Source organism: Ixodes scapularis, unplaced genomic scaffold, assembly GCF_016920785.2.
Source record: "Ixodes scapularis isolate PalLabHiFi unplaced genomic scaffold, ASM1692078v2 PGA_scaffold10__122_contigs__length_95168666, whole genome shotgun sequence".
In the NCBI taxonomy this organism is placed as follows: Eukaryota; Metazoa; Arthropoda; class Arachnida; order Ixodida; family Ixodidae; genus Ixodes; species Ixodes scapularis.
In genome coordinates, this window is record NW_024609836.1 from 46,591,112 (window position 1) to 46,612,680 (window position 21,569).

The window sequence follows — 21,569 nt, forward strand, 5'->3', positions numbered from 1 at the left end:
AGAGATGACCAGTGTTTGTAAAGAGTAAAACGTATAGCACGGCATAATGAAAGCGTTTGAGGTTTTAATAGGAATGACGTGACGTAATGCTTCTATCGACCATAATAACTCACAAACCTTAGTAATAAAAGAATGTCCCCTTAATGCTCTTTTTTGGGACAAGGAAGGCATTCTTCCCATGAGCCGCTACCTAAAATCTTATGTGACAAAAAAAAAAACAAAAAAAAAAAAAAAACAAAAAAAAAAAAACACATCAACAATAGGTGCAATCAGGACTAGCAAAACACTATCAAGAAAGTGTTGAAATAAAAATACAGAATACTTTGACCAAAATATGTTTAATTACAAATTCAAGACCTCTTTTTAGAAAAAAATATTTACATACAAGATACAAATAAAATTATAGTATTTGATCATCTCCAAGTACTTTTCAAGAATACATTTTGTTTTTTTATACTTTGACATCTTAAAGTTTAATTTAATCCCAGCTAAAAAAAAAAAAAAACTAAAAAAAAACTACGCTCAATTAAAGAGCGTATTTTATCTACATCAAGAACCAAGCATTTAGACAAAAGTTCAATCCCCAAAAATAAAATATGTTTGTCTCAAGGTAGGTGGGTACGACAAGAAACACAATGTTTTCAGTATGAGTTTCATCTGAAAGCAAAGCGAAGCAATAAAGCATTTTCAAACAGCATGTCGTTCATGCGACGACTAAAAATTAAATCAGTAACCAATAAGCCAATAATTCTACCTACCCCACTTATTCATTCCTTGTTCTACTCTTCCTTTTTTTTTTTATTCCATGTTTACTACGAGCAAGGCACAGCAAGTTTTGCGTCCTTTGCACAAGACTCCCATCGCGAAGAGTGCAGAATAACGCGTTTAAGGCCACGGTCCCACTGAATGGGGCAGTTTAGGTACTTTTCGGCAGGTTTTTCGGCATCTCCTTTTACATACTGTTTTGTGGGATTGATGTCATTTGAAAGGCAATGCAATCCTCTTTCATTTGATATTATGTATGTGTTGGTTTTTACTGTTCATGCGCATTTGTAGCGTTGCGAATATGATGGCGCGGACCCTCACTTGCTCCGCTAGTTCACGTTTTATGAACGATCCATTAAAGATAGCACGGTTCCAATATAGCAGTTTTGTTAAGATGATGTCGGAGCAGAATCTAACGATCCACTTTTTTGATATTTGCACAACGTTGTTTTTTTCATCCCTCCAAATATTGCCCTAAAATTGACATTTTCCCGCACAAATATGTTTTTAATGACAAGAGCTAGGGCAATAAAATTAGCTACAGATGTAGTGCTTATAATTGGTAATATGCAGAAAAAATTTAATGTTGTGTAAATTTTTTTTGTTTAGATATTTTATATCAAACGTAGCACTTTTTTGTGCTTCGTGTCATGGTAGTTCAAATGCCGCTGAAGAAATAATTAAACTATGATAAAATCTTTAATAACATTTAGAGCTACAATGGTTGCCCAAGAGGTGGACGATGGCTTTTTTTTCATTTTCAAAGTCATAACGCTCCAGGAGCCCTTCAAACTTACCTGTTTTTGACGCATATCTGTTTTGGACATCAAACAGATTTATTGGCATTTAATAACATTTATAGTTTGGAATAGAGAGACATTGCGATGTATTAAATTTTCACAATGATATTGCTTTGGTTTCTTAATAGGTATAGAGCTTAGCTAATTTTAAAAACAATTAAAAACTGTTTGGGTGTTTTGTTGCGCTACCTGGCGGATGGCAGACAAACTGCTGATTTCTAATGTTCATAAAATTTCCGAGGGCGGCGTTGGCGTCTGTATCATCATCAATCTCCATGTCTTTTTACCCTCACATTTAAAAAATATATTGGAAGATTTACTATCGATAACTGAATGGTTTAAGTACTGGGTCAGGCTAATAAATCTAAGACCAATATTTACACAAGCGTAGCGTGATATAATGTGTTCATTATTCGATATGATTGAAATCAATAAACAATGAAGACGAAGAGGAAAAGAATACACCCGAGTTCACTTTATGCCTAGAGTCACTAAATGAGCTTTAAAGTATCGGCACTCCGTTCCCCAAAATTGTTTTGGGCGCCGCCATTTTGGGTCTTGCTCAGAGCAAACGCAACTGCCGATCATCGTGATCTAAAAGTACGACTTCCTCAGCATTAGATGCGGTGCTAGGAAGCTGATGCAATATTGCAATGCTCTGTCGCGGGTTGTTTAAACATTTGTGAGGGAGGGAAAAGCGTTTCCTGTGATTTTAGATAAAGCTTCATATAACTGGCAACCATGATTTGAAGCCACAATATGGCCAAGTGTCGTTACTCTGAACTGTATCTAATTTACTGGCACAAGCGGGAACAATGAAGAAGAGGCAGGTGTCAAAAGGTAGTGGCTTGTGGAATCCACGGGGCTTACGATATGGCACCTCCAGGTATTAATGGGTGGAGCACTTCATGTGCCATTTGCTTAGGGTGGAGCACGACATCTGGCCATTTTGTCCCCCTCTTTTATTTTTATTTTTTGTTCAGAAGCGCGTGAAAGAGCGTGTCCCTGCACGCGCTCGTGGCGATGATTGTGCTATGGCGACATTTTGTTTTCGTCGATTTCTTTGTATTTTCCCCGTGAGCGCGTGCTGTCGGCATCGGGTACTACAGAGGGTGGCATCACCCTAAGCAGAAGGACATTGAGGCACCCTAGGTATTACAAGCCTCTTGAACAAGAGCATGAATAGTGTTATTAAATAAGCTACACTTCAGAGTAGCCACGCTTGGCCTTAGTATGGCTTAAAATTATGGTTGCCAGTTATTTGAAGCTTTATCTGAAATCACAAGAAACGCTTTTCCGTCCCCCACTTTAAACAGTTTGCGACAAAGCAAAGCAACATTACATGAGCTTCCTAACACCGAATCTAATGCTGACGATGTCGCACTTTTGAATCATGACGATCGGCGGTTGCGCTTGCTCTGCACAAGCACCAAAATGGCGGCGTTCACAACACTGTCGGGGAAGAGAGTGCCGATACTCTAAGCGCAGCTCATTTATTGGCTCTAGTTGCCGCGAAACTCCTTTTCCCTGGTTGAAACTGAAAGTAAATATGAATAATACACCATTATTATAGCTTATTTAGTTATAACCAAATACATGAGAGGAGGAAGCGGGCGGGTAGGAGAAACGCGGCTTTTACACGCGACCGTTCTAACCGTCTCAAAAGAGAGAACGCACGAGCTTGCGCTGGTTTAGAAAAAAAGGCATCCAAAGAAAAGAGGCGGCACACTGTGTTCTATGTTATTATGCGTCTAATTGCAAATTGTTGTGTGTATGTTTATTCCACTCATCTCTACTATAGGGGGCTGGATGGCGCTTAGCTGCTCTCCGAGCCTGGCGCAAGTGAAGCCACCGGAAGTTCGATGCTTGTCCCGGAAGTCGGGCGTGCGCTGGGCTTCCTATACTTCGTTTCACCTTATCTGCGAGCGAAGCTAAAGCTAGAAGCGCGAGACCAGCGCTTTTTGCGTTTCTCCCCAGCTCGCGCGCTCGAGCAAAGCCTGAACGCACGGAGCTTTCGTCCTCGCGCTTCCAGCTTTGCCTTCGCTCGCACATAAGGTGAAACGAAGTATAGTGCATACGGTCGATATTTTGGACCATGCTTTTTTGTGTCTTTGATTGGGTTTTAATACTCCCGTTCTAGATTAAATCTCAAGAATGAGGCATTTGAACTTGGGACATATTCACAACTTGATCAGCTAGAATCTCAAAATGTTTACATTGAATGGCTTCCCATGATACTTCTCGGGTCCGCATGCTCTCTTACTGCGCAACAAGCAGGCTCTCTTGAGAGAACAAGCGAAAATCCAGCGCACTCGAAGCTTTTTGAACCTGCACTCGAAAGGGTTACAAAGCCTGCCAAGCGCTCACTTCCGGGACAAGCCACTTACTTCCGGTGGCTTCATACCTGTTTGCTCAATGCGCCATCCAGCCCCCTCTAATGGAGATCAGTGGTTTATTCAGCCGGAAGTGAGTCTGCCTTAGTGGGCGTCTGGTGTCTCAGCAGTAGATGAGCAATTTAGCCAGTGCGGTACAACCGAAAACCTGGGGTCTTCAACGTGCGCCACGCAGTAGTGATGCACGACCGCACGCCGGTACGATGCTCTTCCAGATCGAAACGGGCAGGGGCGGGGTGGGTTCTGCAGCGCGAGCTTTCGCTCCCAGTGCTCCAGGCTGGTGTGCGCTAGACCATGCACTCGGCAACCAACCCCCCCTTATGCGTCTAATTTATACACAGGTATAAGTATTTGAAGATCGACAATTGACGTCGATCGTCTCGAGGTAATGCAACGTAATAACATTATATAAATTATAAACTGGTTGAAGGACTGAACGACTTAATTTTTCAATTCTTGGATTGTAATCTGGCGGTAGCCTATTGTACTTACTGTTGATGAAGAGCAGTATGAGGAGACGAGGTAATGATTAAATGATGAGGCTCTATAAGGACGACGACATTGATGGGTGTTGAACCACAACGTACAGCGCCAGACTTGTTTAAAGTATCTTGTACCCAAAGACTTTCTTCACCCGGAACAGTATATGGTAGAATCAATGAGGATGTTGCTTTACAACTGTACGTGGAACAGGAAAACTGCACTGTGCAGAAGCGCGGCTTATTCGTTAATATGAGGGACGGATTTCTAGCAGCATTCCCTGATTGACTACTTGGAACAAATGGCCTCGTTGACGTAAAGTGTCCCCGTTCCAAAAGATTCTTGAAGCATACTTAAACCGCAAAGGAGTATGAGGCGAAAAATAAGAAAAAGGAGTCTGGTGTGAAAGGTCCAGATCACCACCGTAGCTTCTACTATCAAATACAAGGGCAGTTACACAATACACAAAGAAAGGTTTGTGATTTAGTTATATTTACACTTAAGGGCATTGATATCCAACCTATTCAGAGAGATGACACCTCCTGGTCAACCATCATAGAGCCTTTTCTACTCAAGTTTTACATGGAAGGCCAGACTTCCGCTGAAATTCCTCACGTAGACGAGTTGTCCGACCGAATAAACTGCCATTACTCCCGATGTGGGTATCTCTTGATCTTTGTTCGTAAGCGATAGTATCATGAGATCGAGGGGTGTGGCTATTCTTCCGCCGAATATTGCTTCGGTGGGTTTTTTTCCGTGTAAAATGAGACCGACGCGTGCTGCCGGAAAAAGAACCTGGCGATTCTTCACTGAACTGCTTCTTCCGTAAGCTTCAAAATGGATTTTTTTTTTCTTTCGCACACCATCTGTTTTGCTTGCCCGTTAGTTGCAGGATGGTATGGTGCGCTAATGTGATGCCTGATGCCGTTTTTTTCTTTTTTTCTTCAAAAACTTGTTTATTTTATTTGAAGCAAGATTTGGCGCGTTATCAGAGAAAAGTATTTTCGGTAGGGCAAAAGTAGGTAAAAGAGACCGTAGAACGTCAATGACGTGTTTGGACGTCGTGGCAGACATCGTGTAAACTTCCAGCCACTTAGAGTACGCATCGTACATGACTCCGCAGATGTGGATACGTTTCGCCACCCACCGACTGAATAGTGGATCGTTTTCAGTTACTGTTCGAGTCTTTCCACAAAGTTAGCCCAGGTGCCAGGGCTTTTGTCGAAAGCGGTAAGTGTTCGAAACGTCGACAACGTCGGTAGCCACGTGTTGTGCTTGAAACTGGACACTTACCAATCGCTGAAAAGAAACTTGCTTGTTCGTCTGCCATGAGTCGTCCGATATCCGGTCATCACCACAACACCATCTCCCGACAAAACTGGCCTTCATTGTCCGCATGTCCATGGTTAGCAATCACGTCAACTTATAAATTCCCGAACGCTCATAACTTGCCGTCACTAAAAGACCGTTCATTCATAGCGTCTTCATTGCAAATAAACGTCTTCCTATTTCTTCTGATGGTTTCCCTAAGCTGTACTTACAACATAATGTGTGTCGGTACTTCCGAAAATATTGCAACGGCGTTTGTTTTCTGGGAACTATAATGTAACAACCTTTACAACATCTTCCGGACCCCGTGAAACATAATATTTCGTGACGTTATTTTAGTCGTCATTAAAATGGTGAGGTAAAAACCGTAAATCGCGAAGCAGTTTACTCGACGTCCGCTTCCACTGGTTGAGTCTACTGAGCGTGCATTCCTGCAGAGGAAATTTTCATTGATAGAATATTGACACGTCAATCAACATTTGATTCCTTCTTGGTAAGATTTATTGCGAAAGCACGTTACAACCGCCGACCACATCTCCCTATATCAGACAACAATTTATACCCAGCCTGACATTCTCGCATACATCCGTTTGCTGGGCCACGCTACTTGAGCTAGCTGAGCACAGCTGGCAGCGGCGCGAGCAAGGCCACGAAGGGAACGTGATGGTGCTCGAGCCATCCCACTGTGAACCAATGTTTCGGCCACCCCACGGGTGCGTGTCGCCATCTATTGGTTGAACTAACGCCTTGTTCAAGATGGCTGCCGTGGGACCGCAGCCTTAATAGCGAAGAACAGTGGGGACATTTTATTTGGGCGTTATTTAAAATAGAAAAATTTTAAATACTACATTCATAATATTAAAATACGATTCGGAAGTATATCAGCATACATGTAAATAAATACAAAATACTCAAAGTATTTTAAATGCGTATATTAAATACTCGTATTCAAAATGCAGCCCATCCCTGGGCTGCCTTTTGAATACTTTAATGGCAGAGCAACTACACGCTGTATAAATATCCCCACAATCCCTCAATTAAATTGATTGCTATCTTGACGAAGGAACCAAAACATAGCCCCCATGCAAATGTTACAAAAAAAAAAATAGTGTTTCGTTATGGGATAATGCCACTTTATAAAGTGTGTCATGACTTTTATCTGTTGCAAGATGTTCGTGTGCGTTGAACGTTCAGTGTAGCTGATCATTTACATTTTGTTTCTAGCAGACCGACCTTCCGTAGCCCAGTGAAACGTCTTGTGGCAAGTCAGCTGTTTCAAAACATGCCGCTGCATTTATAATAAATTAACACCAACGCACTCAACCAAATCTTATATCTACACTAGCATGTGTCGACCAGGTACTGAAAATAATATTTACCTGAAAACTATTTTTCGAGCCTATCAATCCTAAGCCTTTCAATCGAAGAATCTACATATATATATATATATATATATATCAAGACCTGCACCACTGATAGGCTTGAATATTACGAACATAAAAAACGAAACCTATTTGTGTTAAAAATATTACAAAAAAAAAATACCTTACACGATGTACCAATATAGATACCTTACTGCAAAACCACGTGCACTCGCTCTCATCGAAAAACAGGACTCTGCCTAATAAACAAAAACAAAAAGAAACGAGAACAAAAACGAAATCAATAGTCATTTTACGCGAGAAAAACAAAGCAAACTCATAAATTACAAAAAAAAAAAAAAGAAAAAACAGAAAGCGCACAAGACTAATAATCTCGTACGAAACCTTAAGGACCTCTAAATGGCTAACATAAACAGCTTACCCCCATATTAAAGCAAAATAATTCATACGTAACAATACTATCAAGACATCCGCGGCGTTTGATGTAAAAATAAACACAGTCACCACTATTCGAAACAAAAATAACCAAGAAAAGTAAAATAAAACCGAAATTGTAGGCACGCGTCCTGGTACCAGCTGTTCCTAGAAACCGAAAGCTGGACTCCCCCATCTTTTAGATTTCGTTTGTGTACGTGGGTGTGTGTATGTGTGTGCTTTCTTTTTTCTTTTAGTGGTCTACGGGTGCTCCCAGTCCACTTCCGCTAGCTCCTTTAATCGCTCTAGCGTGCTCCCGTAGCGGCCTACCTAGCCCCGCTCACCCGCAAGATGACAGCGCGGTGGAGGCTACGTGAACGTTGGACCAATCATACGTCTATCTTTCGCACCGTTGTCATGGCTTCCGCCCATGCTCCCGCGCAGAGATCGAAGTCAGGTGATGGCAGGGAGACGGTTGAATGGTCCGGTTAACGCGTAGCTTTCACCGAACTGTCAGCTGAAGAGTGCACGGACCGTATACGCTCTTATGGGGTGCAAGCGGGGGAGGATTCTAAGTTAGGGAAAAAACCACGGACTAAGCTAAAAAAAAATAGGCCTCATAAAAAAAAAAGTTGCGGTAAAAATTATTAAACTAAAGACCAAGATCAGAGTAGCATTTTTTTTTCTTCCTCATTTGTCTTGTGAAATACAAAATAGGTATGATAGGCCTGCATACAATTTAGTGCACTCAATTTGTAAAAAAAAAAAAAAAAAAAAAAAAGGAAGGAACAGCGAGTTAAAACGTTTTTGTTGTTGTTTGAATGAGGTAATAGAGACAAAGGGAGAAGACAATAACTAAAAGGACTATATCGCCTGATATTTGGAAGAAATAGAGATGGTATATATCAGTGTGTCGAACCGAAAAAAATACGGGTTCGGTTACGGTTCAGGTTCAGGTAGATTTATTTTGTTTCGGTTCAGTTCCGGTTCGATTAATTCGATCCGCGAACCAGTTCGCGAACCGGTTCGGGGCGCTCAACCGGTTCGCGAACCGGTTCGGAAATTATAAATGACAAATAGCAACATCAAAATAAATTACAAATAAAACATCTGAAATCAGTACATACGAAACGGGTTACATCGTAGTGTAAGGCTCAGAGATTTCTACCAGGAATGGTTTCTTTATGTGCACTCAAAGGTTACCTCACCGACGTTTACGCATTCGGACTTCATCTAATTGGGTCCGACGCAGTAGCTGTAAAATCCGCGACCTCCTTACAAACCCACTTACAAGTAGAACTCGCTAACTATCCCGCCACCTCGGCGTGTAAGCAATTGAAGGAACAGTGGGGAGAAAATACAGCTTTCTTTATTTGAACTAGCCTTCGGTAACTCAAATTAGACCCTTAAAGAAGTTTTCATTAAACAAGATACGGAATATGAAAAACACTTCACCGAACGCAACGCCAGAAGGACGTAATAGGATAAATATTAAAATAGAAGAGTTCGCTGTCTCACAAATATGTTAGCTTCTAAGTGCCTATACGAAACCGGATGCATTATTATCAAACTCCACAGCCTTTTCTTTTCTCATTCCGTTGGAAGCAAGCTTCAAGAACTCGCGCGTCCTAGAAACGTGTTATGAAATGAGCACACAGCAGCATTTAGGATTTACGAGATTGTAGGAAAATGAAATCCCGTGACGCGATTTCTTTTTTTTTTTTTTTTGCACAGCCTTTCAATTCTCTTTCTTCCGTGCAAGCCGCGACCAGCGCAATACTGGTTCCTATGTCAAGATTCATGGATGCAGCGTTTATATTCCTAAGACTGAGTGGAGAAGAAAAATATGTAAGCGAGGTGTGTGTCAGTTGACGGCACTTAAAAAACAAATGACATTGATAGCACATTCATTGTCAACAGCGCGTGGCCGAACCGTTTTGACATGAGCCGGTAACCGTTTTTTTTTTCCGGTTCAGTTCCGGTTCGGGTTCATCGCGATAACAATATAACGGTTCGGGTTCGGGTTCAGTTCCGGAAAAAATACCGGTTCGGTTCCGGTTTTCGGTTTGGTTCGGTTCCGGTTTGACACCCTGATATATATATATATATATATATATATAAACACTTTTTTTTTCTTTTTAACATTATTTTTTTTGTGCAGAATAGTTTCCACAAGATATTGTTGTCGGAAACCAATTACATCGGTGCTTTTTGTGTTTGAGGCGTGTACGTTCTGACAAAAACTAAAGGCCGCAGCTTCGCGTTTCGCTGTTATATGGAGCACAAGTTTGCTTCTTGCACAGGGGTTACGATGATTTCAGAACGCCAAACTCTTAGTGGCTGATTAAAAAACAAAAAGAATCGGTAGACCCTAAGGCATCTAACATTGAGGCCCACACACTATCCTTCCAATCAAAGCCAATCAGAGCTCGACGTCGTCCTGACGTCATCGCAATCCCTTCACAAAAAGCAGACGACTTGCTCCCTGCAGTGACGCGTTCTGACCGCGTGTGACCGCTTATGACAAGATAACACACAAGCACCATTCATCGGTTAATCCTGGAACACTTCCGATTTTTGTGGTATAGTGTTTTGTAGTTTTTCGTTCACGTCAGTTTCTTTTTCTAAAATTATTATGGACTTTAAATAATTTTGACAACGCTATAAGGGACCACTTCTTATAGATAGTGCGTAGCTTCGATCTCGCATATATTGCCAAATTTTTAGTCTTAATTATGGGCATATAGAGGAACTGTGTTACAGTATCAAGTCCAGCTAGTTGTACTAAAGCCCCTTCATGCTTCAAAAGTAGCGCAAGGTGCGTCAATCCACGAGGCACGTGCCACGTGCAGCCATTGGGAAGATCATGGCGGCACATCGCAGCACTGAGCTAGATTTCAGACGCCATGTTCTTCCCAGAATTGGCGCGCGACGCGTGTCTCGAGCATTTCCACAATGAATGGCGCCACTTTTCCTAGAATAGAGGGGCTTTAGTTGGTACATGTTAGGTATAAGTGGTAGCTGGTACATCATCACGAACACAAAGAATGGAAAGAGACAAACACACCGCTGACTGTAGCAACTAGGTTATAATTCCTCAGAATGGAAACTTGGGCGCGTTGGTAAGGCATGATTATTTAAAGGAGCGATGCAACAATTTTTGTACTTTGCGCAAATACTGCTTAAAACGCATCCCTAACGTTAATGACCTATGAAACACGCGTTCGTTTTTCACCCCACGCAATCGAAGTCCCAGAAAAAAATTTAAGAAAAACGAGCAGCGTTCACCCCCTCAACTCGCAGCCAGAACAAGCGGCCACGTGATCTGGAGCCGATTATATGCCGCCAGTGTTGATCATAGCCACGCGCTGGGGTTGGCAAAGCGCAGGACACGCGCTGAGTTCCGGACATTGTTATGGCTCGGCTGTTGTCGTCGTTGCAGCGATTGGACACGGGTCACTACCCGAATGCTTCTCGAGCTAGCAATTCTCACGAGCCAAAGTCGAGTGCCCACGCAATGCTTGGGTTCAATCTATGAACAGCATTCAAATATCGTCACTTGGGTGTACTGCGATCCCCACGTTACGTCATCAAATTTTGCAAAGGAGAGATTGAATGAAAATGATCGCTTTTGTCCTTGAAATTACACCGCAACAAAGGAGTTTCTTGGCCAGTGGAGTTGCGTGTGAGTATCCTTGGGTCCCAGGTGTGCCAGTAAGCTCGTGTCAAGTGAAAAAACATTCCAATTGAATATCGTTGCACCGCTCCTTTAAGACGTTCAGCGAAACAGACGGGACGGAAGAAAAGACAAACTTATAATTCCTCTTCTTCGTCTTTGACCCTAAGTACTTCCCTCTTCTTCGTCTTTATCCCCGGGTACTTCTGCTTCAAAGAGCTTTGGCACAAACCACATTAAAGAGTTTGAGCTTATTTACAATATTGTCGTTTCTGTGAATGCTCTCTGAAGAGGAAGTATACTCGGGTATAAAGACAAAGAGGAATTATAACCTAGCTGCTGTAGTCAGCGGTGTGTTTGTTTATTTCTATCCTTCGTGTTCGTGTTTATTTTATAGCCGACACTTGTACCTAATAGGAACTGTGTTCCGGGACTACCTATGTAGATGGCCGAGGGGGGGGGGGGGGGGGGGCCAGCGCACCTGACCGTGAGCTTCGCCGCCCCCCCCCCCCCCCCTTCGTTTTGATTTTTGTGGCGGGGAACTGTTTGCCGTGCGATTCCTTTGCAGTTATGTTTGTTCCGCTCGTTGTTATACTCCGTTTCACCTTGTGCTGTACCGCAGCGAAGGCTAGAAGCGCGAGCTTATAGCTTTGGCAGGTGCCCCTGGTGCACGAGAGCTTGTGCCGCCGAGATGTGCCACAGAGCAAGGAGCTCGCGCTTGTAGCCTTTCCTGCGGTACAACACAAGGTGAAACAGAGTATAGGCAGTTCAATATGAGTTGTTTTGTACATTGAGGAGCTGGAGAGGAGTAGTGAGTGCTCATGGGGAAGTTCTGTGATCGGCTCTAAAAAGAATATGCCTAAGATGTTGCGTGAAGAGCTGCCTCACATGTCCTGCGTCCGAAAAAAGTGGCATTGTGTGGCGGAGTCTGCACAAGTTTCCGAAAGATCAACGGGATCGGGACCAATGATTGGCTGCAATTCCTTTAAAACATTTACGGGCACCTCGGAAAGCGGACGCCACCCCATTTACATGCTTCTTGCATTTAGTGGAAAGAGATTACAATGGAGTTCGCAGGTGTTGAAAAGAAAATCCCATAGCATTCAATTTAGCGACGTTTCGTCCATAACATTTTTTTTACAGTAATAATTGTAAAAAACACACACACACACACAATGTTTGATATAAAAGAAAAAGGTAGTTTCACACTAGGGACCGAATCCGTGCCCGCTGCGTGTGAAGCGGATGCCTTTCCACTGAACTACTGTGAGAACCCTCTGGTCCGTAGTAATGCAGTCGGTCGACTGTAGGTCGGAAAGTTTGCTGCCGGTTTCCCTGCAAGTTGCAATTAGGCGGCATAGGGCCAATAATTATGAAAAATATTTTATATATATATATATATATTCGCTTTTAGAAAGTATTACTTCAGTCAGACTTTGCTCGTTGGTTGTCTTAGTTAAAAGCTACAAATAGGCATAAAGTATGTGATTTCAGATGTATATTTTTGGGGTTTTTGCTTGGAAAACTGAATATTGTTTGCAATATTTTCAATACTTGCAATGTACCAAACTAAAAAAAAAAATATATATATATATATATATATATATATAAAATTTTAAAAGCTAAATATATATATATATATATATATATATATATATATATATATATATATATATATATATATATGGGTGGTTTCATCTCAAATCGTGCAGGCAAAAAGGGTCGAATTTTTAATTTCGATGAAAAAAATATATGTTATGGCGCCGTTTCTAAAAACGCAGTCGCCACAAACCGCAAGTTCGTCGGATTTTTTGTTCTCGACATAAATTTTTAAAGAGGCCGCGGCGAAAAGCAGTGTTTTTCACACCCGTCGTGGGTCGGATGTTTCGCTTGATCTCCCGCCCTGGATTTTCAGTCCACATTATATTATCTTTTTTGAAGCACTCTGTGGACAGATTTAAAAGGCTCCAATACCATAAAATAATTTTAGGCGTTTTGCTTTTGTTTTGTAAAAATGTCAAAAACGCCCCCTCGGTCAATTGTTGACAAAGTTTGACAATTAATTACTGGCGATCTACTTGGGTTACATCGATAATTTTTATGTCCACGGAGTGCCCAAAACACGTTCGTTATACGTATTATAAAATAACTCGGCTGTATTAAATATTCTTTTCGTTACGTTTACGTTAATGTTATGTGAAAACCAAAAAGTACCATTTTTGAAATTGATTTTCTCAAAAAACCCATTTTTTATTTTTTTTATTTTTTGTTAAAATGTAGATGTGATAGTTTTCTACGCGAAAATTAAGTCGAGAAAGTGTATATTTTGTTTGTATGTTCTATATTTAACCATCAATATCGTTCAAAAACGTGTTTTTACGGCTCGAAATAGACTTGCGAATTGCGCGTCTTCACAAGCTTGGAAATAGTTTTTTTCTTTTTTTCAACGTTCCCACATAAAAATGAAATACAGTATTTCCACCCTGTTATATTTATTGATTATTTAAATTTTATTATAGGCGGCAAGCCACATCGAAGGAGTTCCAAAAAGAGGAAGCAACACTTCTTAACAGACCAGCAGGTGTCGTTAATTTTTTACGTGTAGGAGTCGGTAGACGTCGTATTGATTCGGGGCCCTCATTGACCTGCATGAACGTCCCGCCTTTTCGGAGCCAGCAGATGTCCACGACTTTTCGCGCTCCTTGTGTTAGATAGGACGGCCCGTGACAGTAAAGCGAGCAGCGCACCCTGTGTCACGAGGAGTGAAATGGTACGATTGTGTCGTTGACACGGCGAACAGTGACAGCCACCCAGGAGGAGTCAGTCAGAGTATTGCACAAGGGAAAGCAAAGGAATCGTTGCCTGAAAGGATGAGGACACCACGGCCTTACAATATCGGCGGTCAACAACTGTTCTGCCAGCCAAAACAACGCCGCGTGCGCGCTAAAACCGGCGGCGCGGGACAGAAATCCCGCAGACGCACACACGAAGATGGGCCGGTTTCGTTAGGGATGTGGGGAAATTTGAAACCAGCCATCCGTGCATGCGTGAAACGATACCGCCTGTTTGCCCTAGCTTCGAGCGCCCTATCCTTACCTTGAAACGGCCGTGCTCTCTCTCTCTCTCTCTCCGGGGAGATCCGATAGCACCGAAGGGTTATCTATTAAACTTGACGAAGAAAACGAGAAGGGACTGTTAAAGTTTAATTATCCCCACCAACCCGCTCGTTCTGTCCTTATAAAGGGTTATCTCTTTTGGAAACAGCAAAGCCCGGAGATTGACATTAAAACGAGCGTGTTGGTAAATATACTTGTGTTTGTACTCTGCCCGGAGACTAGTTGGGTCGAAGTCAGCCTCCTTGTCAACTATAACCGTTTGTGAAGAGTGGGCTTCTCCCGAGATGAAAAGTTAGCGCCGTCTGACGTGTTCTTTTGAAAAAGGGAAGGGGAAAGAGAAAGTTTGAGTAACTGCAGAAACGACCTCGAAAGCCCCTCTCCCGATATGAAGCTTGAGGCATAGTCTCGGTTACCTTCTCGCGCATCGCCTGCTCGAATCTATTCTTCACTTTCTTTCTCACAGCCACTGTTCCGCACAGCCGTCGTGGATGTGCGTAATAGAGGGAGGAACAGATTCGAGCATCATCTGGACGCCGTCATCCTGCCAGACTTCAGTGTCGTGGGACCGACTCGTGTTTGTTTCTTCGCCCCGCTGAACTTTGTTTCTCGGGAGCGGTTTTTTCTGAACGTTTTCTTTTTTTTTTTCAATGTTTTCTTACTAACTGTTTGTTAGCACTGTTAACTTGTTGCGTTTATTTCGTCATGGCGTAGCGGCCTGGCGGTGATGTAGAGAGCGTGTTCGCACGCATTTGGTTGCGTCCCGTTTAGGGAATGCCCGGAGGAGTTGGTTTTTGTTCTTGCCATGTGCGGCTGAGTTTCCCCGTCTTCATTAAATTATTGATTTTTTTTTGTTTTACCTTTACGTGCCGTCGACTTCTTTGTCTGACTCTCCACCAGGCGTGGACCTATCGCCTTGCCACCGCTCGAACCTAAATACTTCATTTTGTAACGCAATTTTCATTAAGATCGGAGTTGGGCAATTTAATTCCTATCTATTTATTTTTATTTCCTACCCCTCTCCGTGACACACTCTCTGTGTGTTTCGGACCGTTTCTGCGTCATCAGTTTTGTGTATTACGGAAGTGAAAGGACATTCCCTGGTGACCTGTGCGATGTGCGGTGAACAAACCCCCAGCGTTTGGTTTCGGAAAGAATTGTATATAATATATCGACGATGTGGTGACTTTCTTTGTCTTAGTAATATGACAGCTAATAGCTAGTCGTGCTAGTTTACTGTGAAAGGTTTATAAATCGAAACAATACAACGTCTGTGCCTTTTGGTTATTGAAAGTCTACTAGGCCTGCTGATTTGGCTAGATATGTATCTCCTGGTTTCCGCTCTTATCAAAACATACATAAATATTCAATACCATAAAATCCGTTTATAATTGATTACAAAATGCAGAAGAAAATTCAAGAAAACTTTTTCACAATTCATAGAGACGCATGGGTCGCTATGTCTGACTTAGGTCTTGCAAAACAAAGACGTCTTTTTTCCGATATCGAGGCCTAAATATAAAACATACAAGCAAAATATACACTTTCTAGGCTTGATTTTCGTGTAGACAGCTATCATATCTACATTTCAACAAAAAATAAAAAAAATAAAAAATAGGTTTTTTGAGAAAATCAATTTCAAAAATGGTACTTTTTGGTTTTTGCATAATATTAACGTAAATGTAACGCAAAAAAAATATTTTATACAGCCAAGTCATTTTATAATGCCTATAAAGAGCGTGGTTTGGGCTCTCCGTGGACATAAAAAATATTGGTGTAACCCAAGTAGATCGCCAGTAATTAATTGTCAAAGTTCGTCAACAATTGACCGAGGAGGCGTTTTTGACATTTTTACAGAAAAAAAGCAAAACGCCTAAAATTATTTCATGGTATTGGAGCCTTTTAAATGTGTACACAGAGTGCTTGAAAAAAGTTAATATAATGTGGACTGAAAATCCATGGCGGGAGATCAAGCGAAACATCCGACCCACGACGGGTGTGAAAAACACTGCTTATCGCCGCGGCCTCTTTAAAAATTCATAAGTCGAGAACAAAAAATCCGACGAGCTTGCGATTTGTGGCGACTGCGGTTTTAGAAACGGCGCCATAACATATATTTTTTTCATCGAAATTAAAAATTCTACCTTTTTTGCCTGCACGATTTGAGATGAAACCACCCATATATATATATATATATATATATATATATATATATATATGTATATTTAGCTTTTAAATTTTTTTTCTAACTTTCCCAGTTTGTTGTACGTGTTAAAAACTATTTATAACCGTTGAGTCGATATTCTTAGACCAACCAACCAGCTTTATGATTTTTGTTTTAAACTGGGTATTTTCTATATGTTCAATATTGTCGGTTTAGTTTAGGAAACACAGTAAGAATTATTCTATAAAAATTATTTTATATGCTTTGTTTCCCTTACTACTAACACGATATATTTTAAGTTCTCATATGGTTTGCGTGTTTCTAAAAATAAAAATCAAATGTGAATCTCACAGTTTTAGGACATTTTTTAACGCAACCAAAAACTTAAACGACTCTCGAAAGTACAAAACAAAACATATTAGATAATTTAGAAGAATATATTGACCTACAAAAAAGGGTGTATATTTTGCAGTTTCGTTTAAGACCTTTCAAAAGCAAATTGTGTTTTTTATCGCTTGGGGCCGTTTTCCGCAAAATCTGAGGTGTAAAAAAAATAAATAAATAAAAATAAAAATAAACACACGGTATTGAAAAAATAATTTGGAAAATGTAATTTTACATTACCAAAAACACACAATTTGTTAAGACCGAATCTGTGAGGGTAAAATTTTCGCCTGGATCGTTTGGCGTTGAACGACCCCACAGTGTCCTAACTCGCCCATACATCAACCGTGGTCCTGAATCGGCTACAAATGACGTCACAAAAGCCGGAGTGCAGATACCTAACTTAGATAAAAGCAGAAAACATGTTGTAACTGAATTTTTATTAGCTCAGTTGAGTTCTCACAAGAAGCAGCTTGGCGTTAATGTATTTAAGCTCACCATGAATGCGCCATAAAAAATGATTGTTCCTTCGGAAGGTTTTCTGAACGAAATGATACGACAACACAACGAAAGTCGCTCTAACTTATCCGTTAAAGGCCGACGACTAGACTCGAGATTCTGCAAGGCAGAACATCCTCCTCATTTAGGGGGAGGAGAAAACAGGCAACGGTTGACAGGGTAGGAGGGGGAGAGGAGGAAGCCGGGGAAAAGTGGAAAGCGCGGACTGGTCGTCGGTCTTTAAGACAGGTGTGTGGTTTATTGTTCCGTTTCCCTCTTTCCTTCTTAATACTTTTTTTGGTTTGACCACATTTTAAGTGTCAATTTTAACATATCAGTAAACTAATTATCGGAAAATACATCTCATTCAACTCAATTAATGTTACAGCGTTTTTTTTTTTTTTTTTTTTTTTTTAGATTAGTAGACATCGGAAATTGCAGTCCACAAATTCACACTCTGAACGCTACAGCGTTTCCCATCTCGTGAAATAAGCTTCCTTTCACGAAGGGTCGGTACGCGGTAAAGCCATCTTTACAAAAATACGCGTTACCTTTGCATTACGTGTTCTACGCGTGTTGCTTTCCCTCACTAAGACCCTTTTGGCGGAGAAAGCAGCTTCACAGGGGCAGCCAACAGGTGGAGTGACGACGCGACTGATGAGCTGCGTTAATCAGGAGAGAACTCGCTAATGAATGTAAGAAAGAAAGAAAGAGAGTGGCATGGCTATAAAGAAAGAAAGAAAGAAGAAGAGCTAAAAGGGCGCGTCTTGTTCCTAAGACGAGGGGCTGATTAAGAGAGCGATTCCCGGAGAGAGTTTATCCTGCCCACGCCCAAGACTCGGAGACACCCCGGCATTATTAAAAGCAAATTACGCTAATGACGCTGCATATGGCCTCCGCGGCATTCGGGCTATGGGGGCTCTCCTGCACGCTGCACGATGAGAGAAACAAAAAAGGGGCGACTCTGCTGAAACCGTGGGTACCAAGAATGCCCGTGGCTATAGGTTCCCGCATCTTGCTCCTCGTTGACGCCGACGTTTGTTCTTGTTTCTGTGGGGGAGCGGAGGTCAGTGATGGGGGTAAAACTAGTTTGCAAAGTGATGTGGGGAGGCGGTTGACGTATTCGTGGGCGCTCGCTTGTGGGGAGGTCGAGAATGCATGCGGGAGCGATATGGTTATTGCTTTTCGGTGTGGGGGATATTGTTGAGCAAGGATACACCGGTGGTTTGAGACGTGTTTCGGTCTTCCATGGCAAATAAATTAGGCGAGCGGGTTTTTTGTAACGCTAAGTTTGTACTAGATTTTTGAAAATTTCTAGTTTATGCATTACAAGACGTAGCTTCGATGAAAGATTTAGTAAGCAAGAAGGTGTTAACAAATGCCGCAACGTTATATACAGAATAGTAATGAATATTATGTAATTTACTGTACAAATATAGTCCTATTACACACAATTCATTATCGTAAACTCTTCTGGAACAAGGAGAATTGAGTGAGAGGTAGTATCTCTACATCCCGTAGATAATTTTATTATATAAAGACATCTCTTAGAGCGCAGCTCTTAGGGGCCCGTTTCCGGCTTGAGCGGCGTCGGCGTCGCCGTCGGCGTCGGCGTAACCGCCCGGTGCATCATGGGAAATGTCCCATAATGCACCGCGCGAGCCCCCCACCGGGGTCACGTGACTTCGTGGGGGGGCACGTGACCCCCCCCCCGAGGTCACGTGACCCCCCAAGGTCACGTGACTCCCCTGAGGTCACGAGACCCCCTCCTCGAGGTCACGTGACCCCCCGAGGTCACGTGACCCCCGCCGATGTCGCGTGACCCCCCGATGACGTCATCGACACTGATGACGTCACCGGCATCCACATCGTCATCGTCATCATCACTGATGACGTCATCAGTGATGATGACGATGACGATGTGGATGCCGGTGACGTCATCAGTGATGATGACGATGACGATGTGGATGCCGGTGACGTCATCAGTGATGATGACGTCATCAATGATGATGACGTCATCAGTGACGATGACGATGTGGATGCCGGTGACGTCATCAGTGATGATGACGTCATCAGTGATGATGACGATGACGATGCGGATGCCGGTGACGTCATCAGTGATGATGACGATGACGATGTGGATGCCGGTGACGTCATCAGTGATGATGACACTGACGATGTGGATGCCGGTGACGTCATCAGTGATGATGATGACGATGTGGAGGCCGGTGACTTTACCGACATCCGCATCGTCATCGTCATCATCACTGATGACGTCATCAGTGACGTCACTGATGTCGTCACCGGCATCCGCATCGTCATCGTCATCATCACTGATGACGTCGTCGGCGACGTCACTGATGACGTCACCGACATTCGCATCGTCATCGTCATCATCACTGGTGAAGTCATCAGTGACGTCACTAATGACGTCATCGGTACCCGCATCGTCATCGTCACTGATGACATTGTGAGAATCGGCCCCGCCATCACCGTGGGTGGACGCGGGAACAGGACCGAGCTTCTTTTTCTTTCCATTGCGTGTTGGCGTTTGCACGTGCGCCGCTGTGTGTGGGTGAACTGGCGACGCTCGTGCGAGCTGGGGGAGGGGAGGCTTTGAGAAGAGAAGAAGACAAGGACAGCACGTGCTGTAACCTTCTGCGGCGACATTCGAAATTTAGCTTGGCTTGTAAATAGACGTGTTTTTTTTTCCTCCTATCCGCGGAGTCCTGTCTGGTTTATTTTTTTCGTCAGCGACCATCAGCTGCCTCCGTCGTCGGGTCCCGGCGCAATCTACAAGAAAGAACATCTTCACTGGCGCAGTCGGCAGGATTGCGTCAGCGGACCCCGGCGGCGTGATCTTCACAACGGAATCGGCGGACAGCGACTTGACGCGGCATTGGTGGAGCCTTCTAAAGAGAAGACTGGACCACCGAGCTCCTTGGAGATTGGACCACCGAGCTACTTCGTGGTGGCAGAGCTACCTCTGACCGGATGCCGTCCCACTCCAGCGAGGAACGCTTGAGTCTACAGCTCGGACATCATTTTCGTGCCTGACTATTCTGAGGAGCGGGCTGCGTCTGTGATCCAGCGGCAGTCGTTGACCTTACGGTAAGGTGATTCTTTGACGTGTGCCCGCCATGGATACAGACAGCGCAGAGCGGCAGATGCCGGTTCTAACGCCAGAACAGGATAGGGTTCGGAATTGGAATGTTGACGGGCCAGGTGAATTGTCACCTTTGAGTGGATTAGTGGCAAACTCGCAGACACAAGGGGATGGGAACGGAAGAGTCCGATCATACAGCTCAATCGAAAAGGAGATTGAACTAGTGAGGGAGAAAGAACGGCTGTTACGCCTCGAGCTAGAACTAGAACATCTACGCTCAGAAAACCAAAGGCGAGCCAGTGGAGGCGGCATGGAGTTCAACCTCCGAGATGAAGTTTTTCGCTTTTCGAGATTGATGAAGGGAGTGCTGACTCCCATGCCGTCGTCCGACATATTAGTGCCGAGCTGGTTTGATGGCGTAGAAATCGTCTTCGAGACATATGAAGTCCCTGAGCGGCTCAAAGGATATCTTGTGCGACCTTATTTCACGGAGAGCATGCGTGCACTAGTGAATAGGGTGAACACGGGTGAGAGAAGTGGGTATGGTGCGGTCAAAGAACGGGTCTTGTTAGAGCTCGGACTGTCGCGAGCTGAGGTCTGGAAGCCCTTTATTGAAACCACCACTTCTCTCAAGGAAAAACGCGAGAGCCCAAGGCAGGGAATCGTACCTGAAAATTATCGGGTGAAGTGTTTTAAATGCAAGGAGTTGGGGCACTATTCCCGCGAATGTCCCCGGACGAAGACACCAGACGAAGAACTTCTGTTTCAAAAGAAAAAAGTAGACGCGAAGAAAATCAAAGTGGAGGAAGATTGCAGCCGTGAGCCCGACAAGGTGACGACCGTGGTGGGCAAGACCGGCGGTAACAACTTGGACCACCAAGGTCAGAAGAGATGGGACCCATCGATCCGCGAGGCGCCTCAGATTCTGTTACAGGCCGACGACACGGAGCGGTCGTCGAATAACAATCGCGGCTGCATGTCTGTGCAGGCGGACGTTGACGGCAGAAATGAGCTGAACGTCTCGCGTGCCTGGAGGACGTCCCAGCGAGCCGGGGATGACCACGA